Genomic DNA, 20161 nt, shown 5'->3' with positions numbered 1-20161 from the left:
CTGAACACATGTCAAAAATTCCTCCCCCTCTTTGCCCCTTGCACTATTACTATCCTAGTCTATATTAAGATAGTTGAAGTCCCCCATTATCACTACTCTATGCACATCTCTGTAATTTCCCTGCAAATTTGCTCCTCTATATCCTTCCCACTAGTTGGTGGCCTATAGAATACACCCAGTAGTGTAATGGCACCTCTATTGTTTCTTAACTCCAACCAAATAGATTCTGTCCTTGACCCCTGCAGGATACCCTCTCTCTCCAGTATTGCAATATTATCCTTAATCCATACTGCCACCCTTCCTTCTTTCTTTCCTTCCCTACCTTTCCTGAACATCTTGTATCCAGGAATATTTAGTACCCAATCCTGCCGTTTTTTGAGCCAGGTCTCCGTTATCGCCACAACATCATATTCCCATGTTGCTAATTGCGCCTGCAGCTCACCAACCTTGTTTACTATGCTTCGTGTTTTTACAGGCATGCACTGTAAACCTACCTTAGACCTTCTTGTATTCTCTCTTAGTCTGATCCCATCCATTACCGTACTATTTCTTACTCTAGTGCTATCTGTCTCTCCAATACTTTTCCTTTCTAATGCTACATCCTGGTGCCCATCCCTCTGCCAAATTAGTTTAAACCCTCCCCCACAGAACTAGCGAACCTTCCCGCAAGGGCATTGGTCCCAGCTCTGTTGAGGTGCAACCCGTCCGGCCTGTACAGGTCCCACTTCCCCCAAAACTGGTCCCAAAGCCCCAGGAATCTAAAGCCCTTCCTCCTGCACCATCATTCCAGCCATGCATTCATCTGTTCTATCCTTCTATTTCTATTCTAGCATGTGGCACCGGGAGTAATCTGGAGATTACTACCTTTGTGGTCCTGCTTATTAATCTCTTTCCTAACTCCCAAACTCTTCCTGCAGGACCTCATCCCTCTTTCTGCCTATGTCGTTGGTACCGATATGGACCATGACCTCTGGCAGTTCACCATCCCCCTTCAGAATGTTCTGCAGCTGCTCAGTGATATCCATGACCTTGACACCAGGGAGGCAATATACCATCCTGGAATCACGTCTGCGGCCGCAAAAACGCCTGTCTGTTCCCCTAACTATTGAATCTCCTATCACTATCGCTCTCCTGACCTTTCTCCTCCCCACCCCGTACAGCTGAGCCACCCATGTGGCTTTGGACTTGGCTCTGGCTGCACTCCTCAGAGGAACCCTCTCCCTCACCAGTATTCAGAACTGAATACTGGTTAGAGAGTGAGATGCCCTCAGGGGATTCCTGCACTACCTGCCTGGTCCTCCTTGTCTGTCTGGCGGTCACCCAGTCCCTCTCTGCCTGCACTGTCTTAAACTGTGGGGTGTCCACCTCCTCAAACATGCTATCCACATAGCCTTCAGCCTCGCGGATGCAATGCAGTGACGCCAGCTGCTGCTCAAGATCAGAAATCTGGAGCTCGAGCTCCTCCAGCTGACGATACTTCCTGCATCTGTGGTTGTCCAGGACATGGGAAGCGACCTGGAGTTCCCACATGGCACAGGATGTGCATCCAAGAGGATTAAGGTGCTCTGCCATGCCTCCATTTATTATATTGTCAACTAAATTTAACAAAAATAAACTTAAAGACTTAAAAAAGAACTCACCAGACAAAAACACTCACCAGCTATTCGCCAATCAGCACCTTCCCTTGTGCTGACATCATTTTAGGTGTTTTTTCGCTTCTCTCCCTGCCCGTGCTCCCCCCTCTCAGCCTCCTCTCTCACTCCTCCTTATATCACCGATCCTGTGCTCCCCCCTCTCAGCCTCCTCTCTCACTCCTCCTTATATCACCGATCCCATGCTCCCCCCTCTCGGCCTCCTCTCTCACTCCTCCTTATATCACCGATCCCATGCTCCCCCCTCTCGGCCTCCTCTCTCACTCCTCCTTATATCACCGATCCCATGCTCCCCCCTCTCAGCCTCCTCTCTCACTCCTCCTTATATCACCGATCCCATGCTCCCCCCTCTCGGCCTCCTCTCTCACTCCTCCTTATATCACCGATCCTGTGCTCCCCCCTCTCGGCCTCCTCTCTCACTCATCCTTATATCACCGATCCCATGCTCCCCCCTCTCGGCCTCCTCTCTCACTCCTCCTTATATCACCGATCCCATGCTCCCCCCTCTCAGCCTCCTCTCTCGCTCCTCCTTATATCACCGATCCTGTGATCCACTCTCTCGGCCTCCTCTCTCACTCCTCCTTATATCACCGATCCCGTGCTCCGCTCTCTCACTCCTCCTTATATCACCGATCCCGTGCTCCCCCCTCTCGGCCTCCTCTCTCACTCCTCCTTACATCACCAATCCCGTGCTCCGCTCTCTCGGCCTCCTCTCTCACTCCTGCTTTTATTGTCGATACTGCGCTCGGCTCTCACAGTCTCCTCTCTCACTCCTGCTTTTATTGTCGATACTGCGCTCGGCTCTCACAGTCTCCTCTCTCACTCCTGCTTTTATTGTCGATACTGCGCTCGGCTCTCACAGTCTCCTCTCTCACTCCTGCTTTTATTGTCGATACTGCACTCGGCTCTCACAGTCTCCTCCCTCGCTCCTGCTTTTATCGCCGATCCTGCACTCGATTCTCTCGGTCTCCGCGATGCAACAACTGCCCTTTCACCACCTCCCTTCCCATCATCCAGCGCCCCAAACAGTGATTCACTTGCACTTCTTTCAATTTAGTATATCATATTCGCTGCTCACGATGCGGTCTCCTCTACATTGGGGAGACCAAACACAGATTGGGAGATCACTTTGTTGAACATTCAGTCCGCAAGCGTGACCCTGACCTGCCGGTTGCTTGCCATTTTAATTCCCCGTCCCACTCCCACTCTGACCTCTCTGTCCTTGGCCTTGTACACTGTTCCAATGAAGCTCAAGTAAGTGTGAGGAACAGCACCTCATCTTTCGTTTAGGCACTTTACAACCCTCCGGACTCAACATTGATTTCAATAACTTCAGATCATAACCACTGCTCCCATTTTTTTGGACAGCAAGTGTTGGTAATGATTCAGCTGTTGCCATTTACAACTCCTCTAGACACATCTTTTGTTTCTTTACTTGTCCCATTACCAACCTCCTTGTCTTGCACTATCATCCCTTTTGTTATTTAATCACTCCTGCTCTCCACCCTATCACAGACCTTCTCTTTTGTCCTTCCCTCCCCTTCCCTCTGCCCCCGCCCCCTTTCCCTGGCTCTGTCCTTGCTTAAAAACTGTTAAATCTTTACTTCTTTCAGTTTTGATGAAAGGTCATCGACCTGAAACGTTAACTCTGTTTCTTTCTCCACAGATGCTGCCTGACCTGCTGAGTATTTCCAGCATTTTTTGTTTTTATTTCAGATTTCCTGCATCCGCAGTATTTTGCTTTTGTTTTAACTTAATTATTTTTCTGTTTCATAAGTTTGTATGAAACAAAGAGGGGCATTTCAGTTTATTTTCAATATTTTCATTATACAGCAAGATACTACAAATACATGTTCAGAACTTAGAAGGAGATTAAGCTGAACATAATAATAAACATGCTATACTTTTCTGAGATTGGACTGAGCACATTCTGTTAAATAAAAGCAGCTTTAACAGGTTCTAGCTAAAACTAAAAAAATTCCAAAGATCCTGCCACAAAAGTAATGTGGGCTAGAATAATTACTTGACCTTTCCTTAGAGAATGGCCTAAAAATGCCCCCATGAAATGACACCAAACTGCTAATGCAAAAAGTTTAGATGCTGATTTTATGAAATTGAAAATGGGTACAGAACAAACAAGTCTAAAAGTCTCAGTTGCTTTCAAATCAATAATCATAGAAGTAATTTTTGGAGAATACCATGTCTCATTTCTCAGAATGTCATATATCTGAATTATTCAATTTTCTAAGCTGGCATTTCTAATATAGAGGTTGCTGCATTGTGCTGTCAGTATGATTATGCAGCACTGTATTTGCATGACCATCTCTTCCTTTGTGCATACATTTGTGGCCAGTTGCAGTAAACAGTGATAATTGAAACTGACTGCTCGGGTGACGTGAAAGTGACAGTATAACTTTGGAGTTTGTTCTTGGCCTGACACTGAATTCAAATGGACTGAGAGGCCTTTAGTGAGGCAGGTAAACACCGCCTGGGATCGACATTGCATGGAGTACAAATCTGCAGCGTCAAACCTGCTTTAAAAGGTTTTCAGGGGTTTCCTTGGGTCTCTTGTGCATTTTATAAATATATATACAAAGTTGTTTTAATGTTTTGAGAATGTGACTACTCCTGCCTGTGCTCTCAATAACTTTAAGATTTACTGCTGGGAATGCAGCTCCGTACTTGTGTGTATGTGCGCAAGTGCAGAGCTCTCTCCTGGTCCTGAAAATGTAACTTAAATAGGATTCTGCCAGCCTGCAAATTGATTCTGTAGCTACCAATATTAACACAATCTCAGAGATATCAGAGCCAACTGTTTTTTGTTATAAAGTCAATCATTTGATATTAATTACTAACTTGCGCGAGTTATTCCCTATTGAGCAGCCGGAGTTAAACATGTAACAAAGGATTGAAAATAATGGCAGAAATTATTTGCCGACATTTGGTATTTCCAACACGTTGGTAAACCTGGCAAATTGCTGTTCAATACCAACAGATCTAAAATGAAATTATCCCATCCATCAAGCTGATTAGATTATTACACCATTTCAATCAATCATCATTTTATTGGCCAGAACACTAGACACTTACTTGTTGTAAAATTAACCTTTTTTAAGATGAAGGGCATGGCACAGTGTGTTGACATTTTTGATGTTCCTACTGCTACCCAAACACTAGCCCCAATTTTAACCCTGCCCACACAGTGGGAACGGTACACACTGGGGTTAAAAGGGCAACTAGGCTCTACCCACTGAGTGCCTGCTGCATTTGTGCAACCCCCCTGCGCCATTTTAACTCCCAGGTTTTTAGGAACATCGAGGCCGCCCTCCTGATCCCATAGGAAACCCTTGCCCCAGGCTTTTCCCCCACCCCCTACCACGATTGTGTCGGAGCTCTCCGCTCCCTGATTTACCTTGCAGGGGACCATTTTCTTGGCTTCCTGGCAACGGCCTGCAGCCGCACAAGTTCCCGCTCCTGGCCTCGACCCCCATTCTTCCCTGCTCCCAGCCCCGAACCCCGTTCTTCCCCGATTCCCAGGGCCCTGAACCCCAGCTCCCTGGCCCCCTATTCCCCAAACCTGCGTTCCCTAGCCTCCCGATTCTCAGTCTGTTGATCCCTGGCCCCTGGATTCCCGTCCCCTGCGATCCCTGACCCATGGATCCATTTATCTGAGGGCTACTGCGACGTTAGCCGCGACCTGATTTTTACCGGTGGACTGTTGTGCCTCCCTGGGTCCATTATAATGAGGTCCGAGGAACAATATCTGGGGAGCCTCGGGCCTCACCATTCTGGCCCAGTGAACACAAATGGGAACATCTGAATTTCGGGGCCATTGTTTTTGAAAATAAGTCTTTGTTTTTATAGCAACTGAGATTACTAGGTCATTAGTGACAATATTGCACACCTTCTCAATTAACTTTGTAATATACAGGAAATTACAGTCTCAGACGAGCTTCACTCCAGACTATTACGTAAGTGTATTTTAACTTTCCTTTTGGCAGGGCTCCGTCTCCTCACCTTGTTGATGTACGCTTAGTCATATAAATCATTATTAACACATCTTTCATTTTCACATTTTTTAACGTGTACTCTGTAGCCTAACCCTAAATGTGCTCACTTCACAAAAAGTCCCCTCCCCATCAGCAACAGGCTGCGGGGTGAATGTTGCTCTGTGACGTGTGCCTAAATTAAACATGATATGTAAATGTATTATTAAGTGGTTTCCTTAGCACATTTTGGATTTTTCTTGAAATCAGCACTAACCTCTAATGCCAACTGCTGCCCTGCACGTGTAGAAGGTATATTGTGTTGGATGACATACCTGTTTGCAAAGGGCCGTTTATCACCACTCTCTCAAAAATGAACAGGGCCGATTTTCATTGCCTCCGTGGGGTGGGAAAGTGGCAATACCTAGAATTACATAGTATTTACAGGCCATTCAGCCCAACTGGCCTATACCGGTGATTATGCTCCACACGATCCTCCTCCCACTCTACCTCATCTAACCCTATCAGCATAATAGTGTTCCATAAATCACGGTGCTAAACTTACTGCCCCATGCCTGCTCCCGATATGTCCGCTGCTATTTCTAGAGGTCCTAGAAATGGGCGCCAGGCACCCTCCACCCCCTGGTACCAGGCATGAAGGGGGCTAACCAGCAGTCCTTAAAGGGTCCGCAGCAGGCCACTGACAAAAATCGCAAAGGTAAGTTGTTCTTTTAAAAGATTTTTGTGGGGCATAGGAACATGAATATTCCTCCTGGCCTTACAAAAATCTCCCCACCTCCTGCCAGCCCATCCGTGACCCCATTCTACAATTTCCTGCCCCTCCACCTTTAACCTTTAAATTCCGGCTCGGTGCCACCAGATTTGCTGGCCCCACCCCAGTCAGCAAGTTGCCTGTGAGCACTGGTTCGATGCTTACAGCTCAACAAATCCATGCAAATGAGGCTTGCCCAAAGTCTGCTCAAGGTTAAAATCGGCCCCAACATGTTATAAACTAAGTATCATACATTCTTACTGGTGAAGTTAGTAATGCAACTTTGATTATATTATTTCAGTATCTTAGCTAATAAAATGTAATATTTCCTTGGAGAAATAAAAATTCAAAAAAGGCACTTTAGGAAAGAGATGACTGTATAATGACATTTATGTACTATTCAATGCGAACTTTTATAGACTATCATAAAATCAAAGCATCTTAGAATCATACAGCATAGAAGGAGGCCATTCAGCACATTGTGCCTGTGCTGGTTCTTTGAAAGAGCTATCCAATTAGTCCCATTCCTCTGCTCTTACCCCATAGCCCTATAAATTGTTTCCCTTCAAGCATTTATCCAATTCCCTTTTGAAAGTTACTATTGCTATTGAATCTGCTTCCACCATTTTTTCAGGCAGTGCATTCCAGATCATAACAACATACTACGTAAAAACATTTCTCCTCATCTCCCCTCTGGTTCTTTTTCCAATTATCTTAAATATTAGCAGTCCATCGCCTCAACCTCCCGGCCACCTCGTCGCACATGGGGGTAAATTTTTCGTCACATGGGCAGCAGTCCACTCCGCCAGAAAGACAAAAATTTAGCCCCATGTCTCGATTATCATACTCACTGCTTTTGTCTTCTTCCTACTTTCCCCTGAAGCTTCCTAACCATAAATAAGACTGGTGTCCAGTGCAGTCATCTCTATTTGGGAATAGATGTTGTGTCACCATAGTAGTCCTGTGTGAAGAATGTGAAGATAAGCATCTTGGGACATTTTACTACGTTGAAGGTGCTATATAAATGTAAGTTGTTGATCTTGTTAATGAGTGTATACATAATAATTAGCTTTCAAAGTTCCAAATATGAAATTTGAGACTTTATACTAAGAAAAGGTGGGCACCGCACCTTTGAAAAGACATATTGGTCTTGGAGGGAGTGCAGCGTAGGTTTACTAGAATGATACCCGGACTTCAAGGGTTAAGTTACGAGGAGAGATTACACAAATTGGGGTTGTATTCTCTAGAGTTTAGAAGGTTAAGGGGTGATCGGATCGAAGTTTATAAGATATTAAGGGGAACAGATAGGGTGGATAGAGAGAAACTATTTCCGCTGGTTGGGGATTCTAGGAGTCGGGGGCACAGTCTAAAAATTAGAACCACACCTTTCAGGAGTGAGATTAGAAAACATTTCTAAACACAAAGGTGGTAGAAGTTTGGAACTCTCTTCCGCAAACGGCAATTGATACCAGCTCAATTGCTAAATTTAAATCTGAGATAGATAGCTTTTTGGCAACCAATGGTATTAAGGGATATGGGCCAAAAGCAGGTATATGGAGTTAGATCACAGGTCAGCCATGATTTTGTTGGTGGAGCAGGCTTGAGGGGCTGAATGGCCTACTCCTGTTCCTATATTCCTATGTTCCTAAAAGTGAACAGACTGATGCATTTGATCTGTAACCATGTAGGATGCTTAAAGACTGGCATTTTTTAACTGGTCTGCATATGTGCATATCTAAATTATGGATCATAATTCAATGATCATCCCTTAAGGCAAAATAGAGTAGAAAAACATTTTAACAAAAGTAAAATACTGCAGATGCTAGAAATCTGAAATAATAACAGAAAATGCTGGAAAATACTCAGGAGGTCAGGCAGCATTTGTGGAGAGAGAAACAGGGTTAACATTTCAGGTCGATGACCTTTCATCAGAACTGGTAGATGTTAGAGATTAACCGTTTTTAAGCAAGTACAGAGCCAGGGAAAGTGGGTGGGGGGGGGATGGGGGGGGGTGAAGGAAAGAACAAAAGGGAAAGCCTATGATAGAGTGGAGAGCAGGAGTGATTAAATGACAAAAGGGAATATGGTGCAAGGCAAAAGGGGGTGGTAATGGGATAAGCAAAGAAACAAAAGCTGGGTCCAGAGGAGGTGTAAATGGTTACAACAGAATAGCAGAGGGGGAGGGGAGCTTTGAAAATCTAGCAAGGAGGAGAAGGCTCCCGTGGCCCAGGGATGTGACGGAGAAAGGTGGGTAGACCCCAGGGGCGCAGACCACCCCACCGGCTATGTACCGATAGGGGATTTCCACCCCAAGCACCAGCCCACTCCCAGTGGCTCTGGTACAGCCATCCTCCATTGCCAGAACCTGCTGTCCGAGAAAATGGGAGCAGTGGTTAAGATGCACAATATATTATTTTTTTCTCCTTTCATTTCCTCCCTTCATGCTTCCTCTCCAGAATGTGGAGATGCCGGTGATGGACTGGGGTTGACAATTGTAAACAATTTTACAACACCAAGTTATAGTCCAACAATTTTATTTGAAATTCACAAGCTTTCGGAGGCTTCCTCCCACAACATTCACCTGAGGAAGGAGGAAGCCTCCGAAAGCTTGTGAATTTCAAATAAAATTGTTGGACTATAACTTGGTGTTGTAAAATTGTTTACAATCCTCTCCAGAAGGTAGTGACCTATATTGAGTACGGGTCCATGGATAGCAGCCCTTAGTTACCTTGTCACAGTGACCATTCTTCAGATGTGACAGTGAATGTGGCAGATTGTTCATTTAGGTGTTTACAGTCAAGCCTGTCCATAAGTCCGCTTCCAATAAATCAAAGAGCTGGGTGAATATCTTCTCATTACACAACAGAAATAGGGTGACTAGCTTTCCAGTACATGACAGGAATTGGGTAAATATCCCTCTCCCCATTACATGACAGGATTAGGATGCATACTTGCCACTAGACTACAAGTAATCAAACCATTTGCTCCAAGACTGCTTTATCGATTTAACATTTCTGCCTCCCTTCCCTCCCCATCCCAAATCTTTAATTTTAATTCAAAATCTATCCTTAGTCAGTTGCAGACATGAGCCAATGGATATTGAAAGTTCTTCTGTATAGTGTTAGGAGTTACAGCGGATATGTTTTGGACATTTACAAGCTTGGAGGAGTTACTGAGTCCAATGGTATGAGTCATTAACTATCAACAGTCATTAACTCAGGGTGCTTCAGGAAACTTGTCATTTTAATTATGTGTATTGATTCCAACTCCCTCACACTGTCAAGAACAGTAACTTCTTCAAGCCAGTATCTGAATGATGTCATTAACACTCACCATTTAACCCATATTCAAAAAATCCCGCAGAAACAGACAGAAAAGAATTTGATAATCACAATCTGTGTAATTGATCTGTAAAAGGTGTACTGATGTTGAGATTCTTTTTCATTAGTGAAGCTGGTGGAATTTTCAGTAACTCTAGCAACAGCATCTTCAGAGGAAGACTGCTGAGCACTGATTAAAACGAGCACCAGGGGTCTGAATCTAATTGACATGTAGCAAATAGATTTGTTTATTTCATTCTATTTTAAGAAAATGCATCAGTTTACGCCAAGCTGTATGCTCATTACAATTGGGCCCCAGGCCTGCAAAGTTTACTGCATGGGTCTTTTTATTTGGAAGTTGTGTACTGGTATAATTCTCCTGACAAGGGTAGCTGCTATCACAGCTTGTCTTATCAGAGAAGCTCCATTTTCCCGGTCTCTTGGTTTTGCAGTATTTTCACCCAAACGAGAAGTCATGACAGCGACTGGGTTGACAGGATTAAATGTCCCTTTGTCATTTGTATCCTCTCCATTGCCGATACAGGAAAGAAGAAAAAATTGCCCAGTGTGGCTCAATCAGTGTGGCATCTGCACACCTCCCAGCAGCAGGATAAAGATCAGTATTGGGGAAGGCCTGGGTCCTATTCACCATCCTGAATGGAAAATGGTTCAGAACAGAAGGGACAGAGAAACAAAATTAAACCCAAACACTTGTAAAGCAGTTGTTATGGCACTTTTTTTCTCTATGAGAGTGTAAAACTGTTCATGGTTCTAAAAGGAATATTTGAAGCACATGAGAAATGGAAATGTCATGTTATACTAATCTGCTGCAGTGAGGAAGAAGCTATGGAAGAGATGCTTAGTGTTATCACTGACCAACATATGATGAGGACTAAATAACCTCCGCAGATGCAAAGTGGAAAAATATTCCACTCTTCATCACTGTCAGCTATCACCATAATGAGTACACAGATCAACATTATTAAAATGGATGCACCTGTAGATCCATGAGCACAGCTAACAACTCTTGATATACAAGTGCAAATTGATGTGATGAGATTATTAAAGATGTAATATGATCAGTTGTTATATGAGTCTAGTTACAAGTCACTTCTAGTATAATAAAGGCCTAATAATAATAGATACACAACAGGATTAAGCTATATCACGTTAAACATTTGTTTCCTGTCAGGACGCTGCAGTAGCAATCAGAGAGAAACAAAAAAAAGTACAAAGATCAACCAAATCCTCAACGTAAAGTGACATTAAAATCCAAATATTTTGGAGGTATAAAATCCTTATTTTGCTCCCTTTTTCTTCGCATTAAGACCTTGCCAGCGAAGCAGCGTCTCACTCAGGTGAAAGGATGGTGATTGAGAAAACAGATAGGTGAGAGGGTAGGCAGGTGAAAGGATAAATGGGTGAGAGGGCTGGTAGATGATAGAGTGGTTCCAGACTTCCATCAATGTTGGTGTTCAGCTGCCTACTTGGTGGCACACAATGGCAATCTAGCAATGACTCCCCGTTCAGTTTTGTCTCCCCTCTGTGAAGAGGCAGTAATTATAGTAGAAACACTTTCCTCCAGTGGTGTGAGTGAAATAAAGCAAGTGGTGGTGGTGGTGGAGGTGGGGGGTGGCGGGGGGGGGGGATCTGAACTACTTAAAGGGAACATGCTGTCCTATTGGATGTGATGGGGAAGTGAGTTTTTCTGATAAGAGATCAGAAGATTTTGAGCTATTCAACATGGAACAGGATAACAAGCAAACCTCAATCTTTTCCATAATGTAATTTCAGAAATTTTGAACAGTCCACAGCCTTCACATAAAAGATTTTTTATGAGTACACAAATTCCTGAACAACGTTCTCTGTGATTGTGGTGCATTATCCCTCCTCAGCCTCTCTGCAGCCTTTGACATGGTTAACCACACCTTACTCTTCCTACACCTCTCCTTTGTTGTCCAACTTGGTGGGACTGCCCTCGCTTGGTTCTACTCTAACCTATGCCATTGTATCTGGAGCATTTCTTGTCGTGGCTTCTCTTCCTACCCACACATTGTTACCTCAGGAGTCTCCTAAAGATCTAGCCATTGTCCCCCTTCCCTCCTCATTCACTATTGCCTCTTGGCGACATCATCCACAGACATGGGCTCCACTTTCTCATGTACACTGATGACACCCAGTTCTATCTCAACACCATCTCTCTTGACTCATTCACTGCCTTTGTGCTGTGAGAATGTTTGTCCGACATCCAGATGAGCTGCAGTTTCCTCCAGTTAACCATTGGGAAACCATTGTCTTCAGCCCTTTGGACAAACTCCATACTCTCACCAGTGTCTCGATCTCCCTCCCCAGCCAGTCTCAGACTGAACTAGACTGTTCGCAACCTTGACATCCTAAGCTAAGCTTCTGGCACTATATCCTCTCCATCATAAACACTGCCTACTGCCCATGCTTTTGTCACTTCTAGATTCAATTACTACAACTGGCCTCCTGAGTTCCACCCATCACAACTTGCAACTTATCCAAAACTTCACTGCCCATATCCTATCTGTCACAAAGTTCCACTCCCTATCAGCACTGTCCTTGTCGACCTTCATTGCCTTCCTATCCCCGAAAGCATTGATTGCAAAATCTATGTCCTCATCTACAAATCCCTCCATGGTCTTAACCCTCCCTGTTTCTGCAACTTCCTTCAGCCCTATTTTCCAGCATCGCTCCATTCGTCTGGCTCTGATTTGCTTTTCTATTGCTGAAATTGGAATTCAGTGCTGTTACCTTGCTCTCTCATGCTGCAGTGAGAAAAAGCAAAGGAGATAACACTTGGCAAGTCCACACTATGGCAGGATTAAAATGTCGGGAAATTGGGTGAGGAATTGCAGCCGTTGGCTCACACCCCACCATTCATGTTACAGCCTGTTGGAGCATTCCAAAGAGTCGCTCTCAAGCAAGATGTTATTTATGATTGTGAAACTTGACAAAAAATTAATGATTTACATAAATATAGAGAGTAATGCTTAGTTAATTGGCCATATTGTAACTGGAAGAAAGGGCTGTTAAGTTTCCACTGGTATGTGAAAACATTTCCTTCCAATCATTTAGTCAGAATTCTGTCACACTGATGAGAAAACAAGAAATGGATTGAAGTCAGTTCATTAAGAATTACAATTATGCAGCCCAGGGCTCGGCACCAAACAAAAATATAATTATTTTGTTATGGTTCCATTTTGTGTTAGGATTAGGGTTGCATTAACCCTAATGCAGCGTTAGGATTAGTGTTGACACAAATATGAATAATATTGATCGCTCTTCTTAATCTCTCTTTCTTTGTCTTGGGGACCTCTGTGAAGTGTCTTGGGACTTGTATCTCCAATGAAGGTGCAATATAAATGCAAGATGTTGTTAATAACTGAGCTCTCTATACCTACGTATTGGACAAAAACTAGGCTCCGATTCTAATAACGTATCAGCTCAACTTAAAATGCATTGCATTTTTATCTGTGCTGTAGTGAGAAAATGTGATTTAAATGTAAATGTGATAAAGAAAGACTTGCATTCATATAGCTCCTTTCACGATCTCAGGACGTCCCAAAGCGTTTTACAGCCAATGAAGTACTTTTTTAAAGTGTAGTCACTGTTGTAATGTTGCAGGGCAACGTTAGAACTGTATACAACAGTAGCTTGCTGTGTGACATCTGCAGCCATGCTTTAGGGTTTGCCAGGAAGAAATCCCCACCGCCTCCTCTGGAGGGAAAGGGGTTGCCCCTCTTTTCTTTAATATGGGTATAGTAGCCTGGTGGTTATAATACTGGCCTAACAACCAAGAGGTTGTGAATTTAAATCCCACCATGACAAGTTGTGAAATAGAATTCAATAGATCTGATTATTTGTGACCATGAAAAAAATGATCATGAAAGCTGCAGGATTGTTGTAAAAATCCAACTGGTTTACTAATGACCTTTACTCAGAGGGTGGTGAACCTGTGGAATTCTCTACTATAGAAGGCTGTGGAGGCCAAATCACTGAATATATTTAAGAAAGAGAGAGATAGATTTCTAGACACAGAAGGCGTCAAGGGGTATGGGGAGAGAACGGGAATATGGTATTGAGATAAAGGTTCAGCCATGATCATATTGAATGGCGGAGCAGGCTCGAAGCGCCAAATGGCCTATTCCTGCTCCTATTTTCTATGTTTCCATGCTCTAGCCTACAAATCACACTAGTCCCACACAACGTGATCAATTCTTAATGCCCTCAGGGCAGCTCGGGATGGGCAATGAATACTGTCTTGCCATCGTTACTCCCAAGAGAAAATTAAGAAAAAGTCTTTCCTGCTTTTTTGATTCTTGTTTCTTCAAGTTTTGTAAACATTGTTCTGTTTGCAAAGTCATTTGTAGCAACTCTCTGATTAAAATGGTTTTGGGAAAGTTGCACTTAAATTTATTCAAATAAAATACTGGCCTGGGCACTATTATCACCACTCTACCCTAGATCTGACGGGCATGCCCCTCAAATGCATCAAGGCACAAGTTTCTAGCATTAGTGCAAGGCAGAAAATTAAAATAGGAATTTTAGGTGGACTGATATAAAGCTCTATATGGCAATTATTCCCAGCTCCATAAGAACTTTGTGCCAGCGTGAAAGGAACAAATTTATGTCTCTATATTGACTAGATATGAAATCATTAATAAACAAGCCTATTCACTATTCTTACTAACCTAGTCTTAACCAAATTTTAAAACACAGAAAGTAAATTTAATCCAAAAGACGACAGGCTAGAAATTGGTCCATGTAGCGCCCATTGTTCCGTGGCCTCTCAAAGTGCCAAGATGGCGTCTTGGATGTGCACGCACATTTCTAATGTGACATGCGCCTGACACCATCTTGGTGTAGGTATTAACGCATGCGCAAATACCGAACACCGGCAAAATGTAAAGTAGGGACAAAATGCGTACAATCAGTGTGCAATGCTGATTTAAAGAGATAGACACCATTTTGGAACTTAAAGTGCAACTTAATGCACAGTCTTAACCATGCACACCTAAACATGTCTTAGATGACCTGGAGGAGCCCCACCAGTGCTATTTAAAGGGACCATGCAGGTGTTGCAGGTTAGTTGCTGGATTATTGTTTCTGGCTGCTGGTGGAATAGGAAGTGTTTTTTGAAACTCCCTATAGTTACTGAGAGTTCCTAGAGTACATTTGAGAGTGGGTTGGCAGGTACTGCCTTACGATTCGGAAAGTTACAACCATGGTTGAACAACGTTACTGGCAACCATGGAGGGTTTGCTAAGGCTCCCGCTGGGCATTGAGCACGACTCGGAGCATGCAGAGAGGCCATGCACAGCTGGTCAAGCTGGGAGGAGAGGGTGGAGGTGGAGACGCAGGGCACTGAGCAGGAGGCCATATCGAATGAGGGCCTTCCGGGACCAATTCTCTTACCTCAACATGAGCGAGGAGCATTGCATCCGATGGCTGAGGTTCACCAAGCTGTCAACTGCTGCAGCCACAACTACAGCCTCAAAGCAGGGCAAGGACAGCATTGCCTGTGGCTGTGAAGCTGAATTTCTACGGCTCAGGATCATTTCAGGCCTCTGCTGGCGACATGTGCAATGTCTCTTAGTATGCAGTGTACCGCTGCATAAGGAGGCCACAGACGCACTATATGAGATGAGCAACAGGTTCATCACCTTCCTTCTTGACAGAGACAAGCAGAACGAGTGAGCACAGGGGTTCGCTCGCATTGCTGGCATCCGCATGGTGCAGGGTGCCACTGACTGCATGCACATTGCCCTGCCTGCCCCGCATATCAACTTGGCTGTCTTCGTCAACCGAAAGCTGGTGTGCGACCACATGGAGGTCGACGCCTGCTACCCTCGAAGCAGTCATGATGCCTTCATCATGCGGCAGTCCAATATGCCAGCTATTTTTCACCCAGCTCGGCAAGTCAAAGGCTGGCTACTGGGTGACAAGGGCTATCGCCTCATGCCGTGGCTCATGACTCCGGTCCGGAATCCACGCACACATGCAGAGCAGGCCTACAATGAGAGCCATATTGCCACATGCAATGGCATAGAGCTCACCATAGGCCTCCTGAAACAACACTTGCGCTGCCTGGACCGTTCTGGAGGAACCCTCCAGTACTCCGCTGAGCGGGTGAGAAGATTTGTGATGGTATGCTGCATGCTGCACAACCTCGCCATCATGAGGGACCAGCCCTTGCCACCGATGATCGAAGAAGACCCTGAGCCAGAGGAGGAGGAGGAAGAGGTTGAGAAGAAGAGGCTGAGGAGGAGGAGGGGGCGGAGCCGGAGGAGGAAGTGAGACGCAAGGGTGCAACAGCGAACACATGCCTTGCCTGATCCGTGCCCACTATCAGTAATTTCAACTACATTCCCAAACTCACCAATAGTTCTACACTCCCCGCCTGTCCACTCCCACATGACCATCAAATCGCCCTCCATCTGATTAAACATTGGTTTACCCCTCAGCTCATCGCACAAATAAAAACCACCACCAAATGCAAATTCAAAGTCACATTTATCAATTAACAAATAAAATTATGGAAACTGGACTATTCACCCTTGTGCATTCCCTTAGTGTTGTTTGTGTGCCTTAGAATCATAGAATCATAGAAAGTTACGGCACAGAAGGAGGCCCTTTGGCCCATTGCATCCGTGCAGGCCAATAAAGAGCTATCCAGTTTAATCCCACTTTCCAGCACTTGGTCCGTGGCCCTGTAGGTTACGGCACTTCAAATTCACATCCAAGTACTTTTTAAATGAGTTGAGGGTTTCTGCCTCTACCATCCTCTCAGGCAGTGAATTCCAGACTCCCACCACCCTCTGGGTGAAAAAAATTCTCCTCAGCTCTCCTCTAATCCTTTTACCAGTTACTTTGAATCTATGCTCCTGGTCACTGACCCCTCTGCTAAGGGAAATAGGACCTCCCTATCCACTCTATCCAGTCCCGTCATAATTTTATATACCTCAATTAATTCTCCCCTCAGCCTCCTTTGATCCAAAGAAAACAACCCCAGCCTATCCTATCTTTTCTGATAGCTAAAATTCTCCAGCCCTGGCAACATCCTCATATATCTCCTCTGTACCCTCTATAGTGCAATCACATCTATCCTGTAATGTTGTGACCAGAACTGTATGTAGTACTCAAGCTATGGCCTAACCAATGTTTCATACAGTTCAAGCATAACCTCCCTGCTCTTATATTCTATGCCTCAGCTAATAAAGGAGAGTATCCCGTATGCCTTTTTAACCGCCTTATCTACCTATCCACTATGCTAGTGCTCCTACGACGTGCATCCCCAGTAGCTGGAGCATGGGTGGTGGAAGGCTGCTGGCATTCAATGAAGGAGCATGCTGATGGCCTTGGAGGACGACCTCAAGCAGCTCTGGACCTGGAGGGCCCGGCTTCAGACTACAGCATCTCAGCATGGGCGACAGCAGTCTGGCCTGGCTGGCTGATAGGCAACAACAAGGGCACTGGCAGAGTGGCTGGGGTGGGAGCAGAATGCTGTGGTCATGAGAGAGGACAGCAGGTCTGACTGCTGTGGCACCACTGCCACTTGCACGGGGCGATGCCTCAGCAATCCTGGTGATCAGCTGGAGAACAGATTGCTGGACTGCCGTGAGCCCCAGAAGTCCCATTCCAAGTGGAACCCAGAGCCATGAAAGCAGCAGTGTGAGCTTCCATTGCACCAGTCTGAGCTGCAACCGTAGATGGCAGACCTTTGATCACATTGGTTTCTGCTGCAATGGAAGCCTCGACATCGGCCATCAGGCGCTGCGTCATGGTGGGTTCCACAGGTGCGCTAATGGAGGTGACCACCCGTTCCATGTTGGAAAGGATGGGCTCCAAACTCTGCGCAAAGCCCTGAGCCAAGTTGGAGCTGGAATCCTCCATGCCCCCTGTCATTGTGCACAGGCTTTCTGGCAGGCTTTCCAATGCACCAAGCATTTGGTGGTGTACGCCCATCAGCTGTCTTCTGTAGCCTGGCCCATTGAAGTCCTCATCTGATTCCTCTGCAGCAGAACTAGTGAGCGACCTTGCCCTCCGGCGAGCTGGCACCTGTGGGTATCCGTTCCCCCTGCTCCGGCTCCTGCAGACTTGTGCTCGGTGTCTTACCACAAGCAGAATCCTCCTCTAATCTAGCCCCTAAAGGACACGTAATGTGAGTCTCTGAGCTGGTGGATGCGAGTGTCAGATCGAGTGACGGTGAGCCTTCAGTGTCCCCCTCCTCCTCCTCCTCCTCCTCCTCCTCAGATGGTGCGGCCACGTGTTCTTGGGTATCGGTCCTGCCATCCTTCCTGCCATCTTTCCCTCCTCCCAGGTGCAGGTGCCATTTAAAATGTGCACCTGCACCTTTAAGAGGTGCAGGCTGCCGATGACGTGTGCTGAGCACGCCCCATTTCAGACTTCCTGATTCTCCATGCAGCCTCTCAGCAGCGCGGATAGCGCTGGCTGCTCAGAGCTATCATGCTAATTAGCAGGCAATGTGAAGTTCACGACCTGCCTGTGCAGGGGCCATCAGGCGCGGGTTAATCGCGGATCGCGATTGCCGCGCCCAATAATTGGCCTTATCCAATTTAACCCCCAATAAAACAACTTTATTCAAAGCAATGTTTTGCAGAAAGGAGACAAACAATTTTGTTCAGAATATATGGCCTAGGAATTTGATCGTACAACACCCGTTTTACTGGTGAGAAACAAGCGCTTCAGGACCCAATATGGCGTACGCGTGCTCAATCCCCAACGCAAGTATGCTGCACGCCTTATTGGCTAGGGAGCCCTGTAGTTGTCCTGGGTGCCCACCTGAAACTGGTGTTAGGCCCATTGCTTATTCAAATCAGGGACTTGTTTAAAGCCCCTTTGTAAAATTTGTTTGCAACTGACTGCAGCATGTGCCTTGCATGCTTTGGTCAGTTTTCTCAGGCATATAGCAGCCAAACCAGCGGTCCTTAAAGGAACCGCTGGAGGCTATCACTGTAAAGATAAGTTTTAAAGTTTTTTACTTACCTGAATGCGGAGTCGGAAGAGCAGGAGTGCCCCTCCCGCCTCTACATTATAATCTTGGGCCGCTGCCGGTCTCCCCTCGCCCCCTTGCGATGGCCTCCCCCTCCTCACCTGAGGACCTCGACCAACATTTGAGCTGGCCGAACCTGCTCCACCCCACGATCGGCAAGCTGCCTCTGGGGTCGCGACTAGTGCCCACAGATCGTTGGTATTATCCGAATGAGGCCAGAGGGTCAATTTGCCATGGTCCTTCTGCCTGTGTCATTAGGCGCACGCAAAACGTGCAGCAATGGGATCACGACCCAAATCAGACGGGATCCAGTTTCTAGGCCGATGTTTCTAAGGAAACAGCTGCTCCTATCTGGTTAGGGTGCCCTGTACTTCACTGGAATCTTCAAATCGAAATGGCCATAATAATAAACTGGCTGCCGCAAGGCAGACCATGTTTTTCTGATTCTCTTTTTTGATGTCTGAGACAGTCCAGCTTGTGCTCTGGACATTGAAGTTCGTAAAGCCAGAATAAAATGCTCTCCCTCCTGCTCGTAACTTTAGCAAAAAAAGGTTGGCAGCAAGTACAAAACGGGAAATATCGTCCAGCCGAGCTAACGTTAAACAAATGCAGCAGCAGAGTCTCAAAATGTAATCAAAATCACAGCTGCAGCAGTAATCTGATGGAAACTGTGGCACAGACCAAATAAATTAAAATATATCACGGATATATAATGTGTGCTCGTGGAGGCATATCTGGGAATCCTAATGTGCCTGAGGGTGGAACTCCTCCACCTGTTAAATATTCACTATCTGTGTCATGTAGTCTTGTTACAAATGATGCTTGAAAAGTTTTCACTGACGACTTCTAATCTCCACCTGTCAATGCGCTGCACCACTTTAAGAAGAGTGATAAATGGATACAGATGTGGACTACCTTTGAAGACCTTTGCTGCTACAGCCCACACAGACTCCTGATGCCCTAACAAACAAGATGGGCCAGTTTCATTAAATGGAATAAGCAGTAGTCTCCTTTAAGTTTTACTTTAAGAGTGCAACATAATGCAACAATTAGGAAAATTCAACCTGCTTTGAGGTCAGAGATTTTTGACTTGTGCTTTATAATAAACTAAGCTGACACTTCAGTGCAATACTGAGGGAGCGCTGCATTTTTGGAGATTTTAAAACCAAGGTGGACGTAAAAGATCCCATGGCACTATTCGAAAAAGAGCAGGGAAGTTGTCTTGGTTTCTTGGCCAACATTTATCTCTCAACCAACACCACTGAAAAACAGATCATTTATCTTAGGTCATTTATCTCATTGCTGTTTGTGGGACCTTGCTGTGCTCAAATTGGCTGCTGTGTTTTCCCACAGTGAGTCTACTTCAGAAGTAATTTGTTGGCTATGAATCACTT

The 20161-nt window shown here is 45.2% G+C and overlaps 1 long non-coding RNA gene across 1 annotated transcript in view; it reads left to right on the top strand.

Annotated features, from left to right (window-relative positions):
- LOC137335470 (uncharacterized) overlaps window positions 1-5601 on the top strand; it is a 29747-nt gene extending 24146 nt beyond the window's left edge. Inside the window, exon 3 of the long non-coding RNA XR_010966423.1 lies at window positions 5584-5601. This is a non-coding gene — a long non-coding RNA (uncharacterized lncRNA). The remainder of the gene's footprint in view (window positions 1-5583) is intronic.
- The last annotated feature ends 14560 nt before the right edge of the window (window positions 5602-20161 follow it).

Source organism: Heptranchias perlo, chromosome 19 (assembly GCF_035084215.1).
Source record: "Heptranchias perlo isolate sHepPer1 chromosome 19, sHepPer1.hap1, whole genome shotgun sequence".
Lineage (NCBI taxonomy): Eukaryota > Metazoa > Chordata > Chondrichthyes > Hexanchiformes > Hexanchidae > Heptranchias > Heptranchias perlo.
The sequence above is the reverse complement of the archived record's forward strand: the minus strand, read 5'-3'. Positions and strand labels throughout refer to the sequence as shown.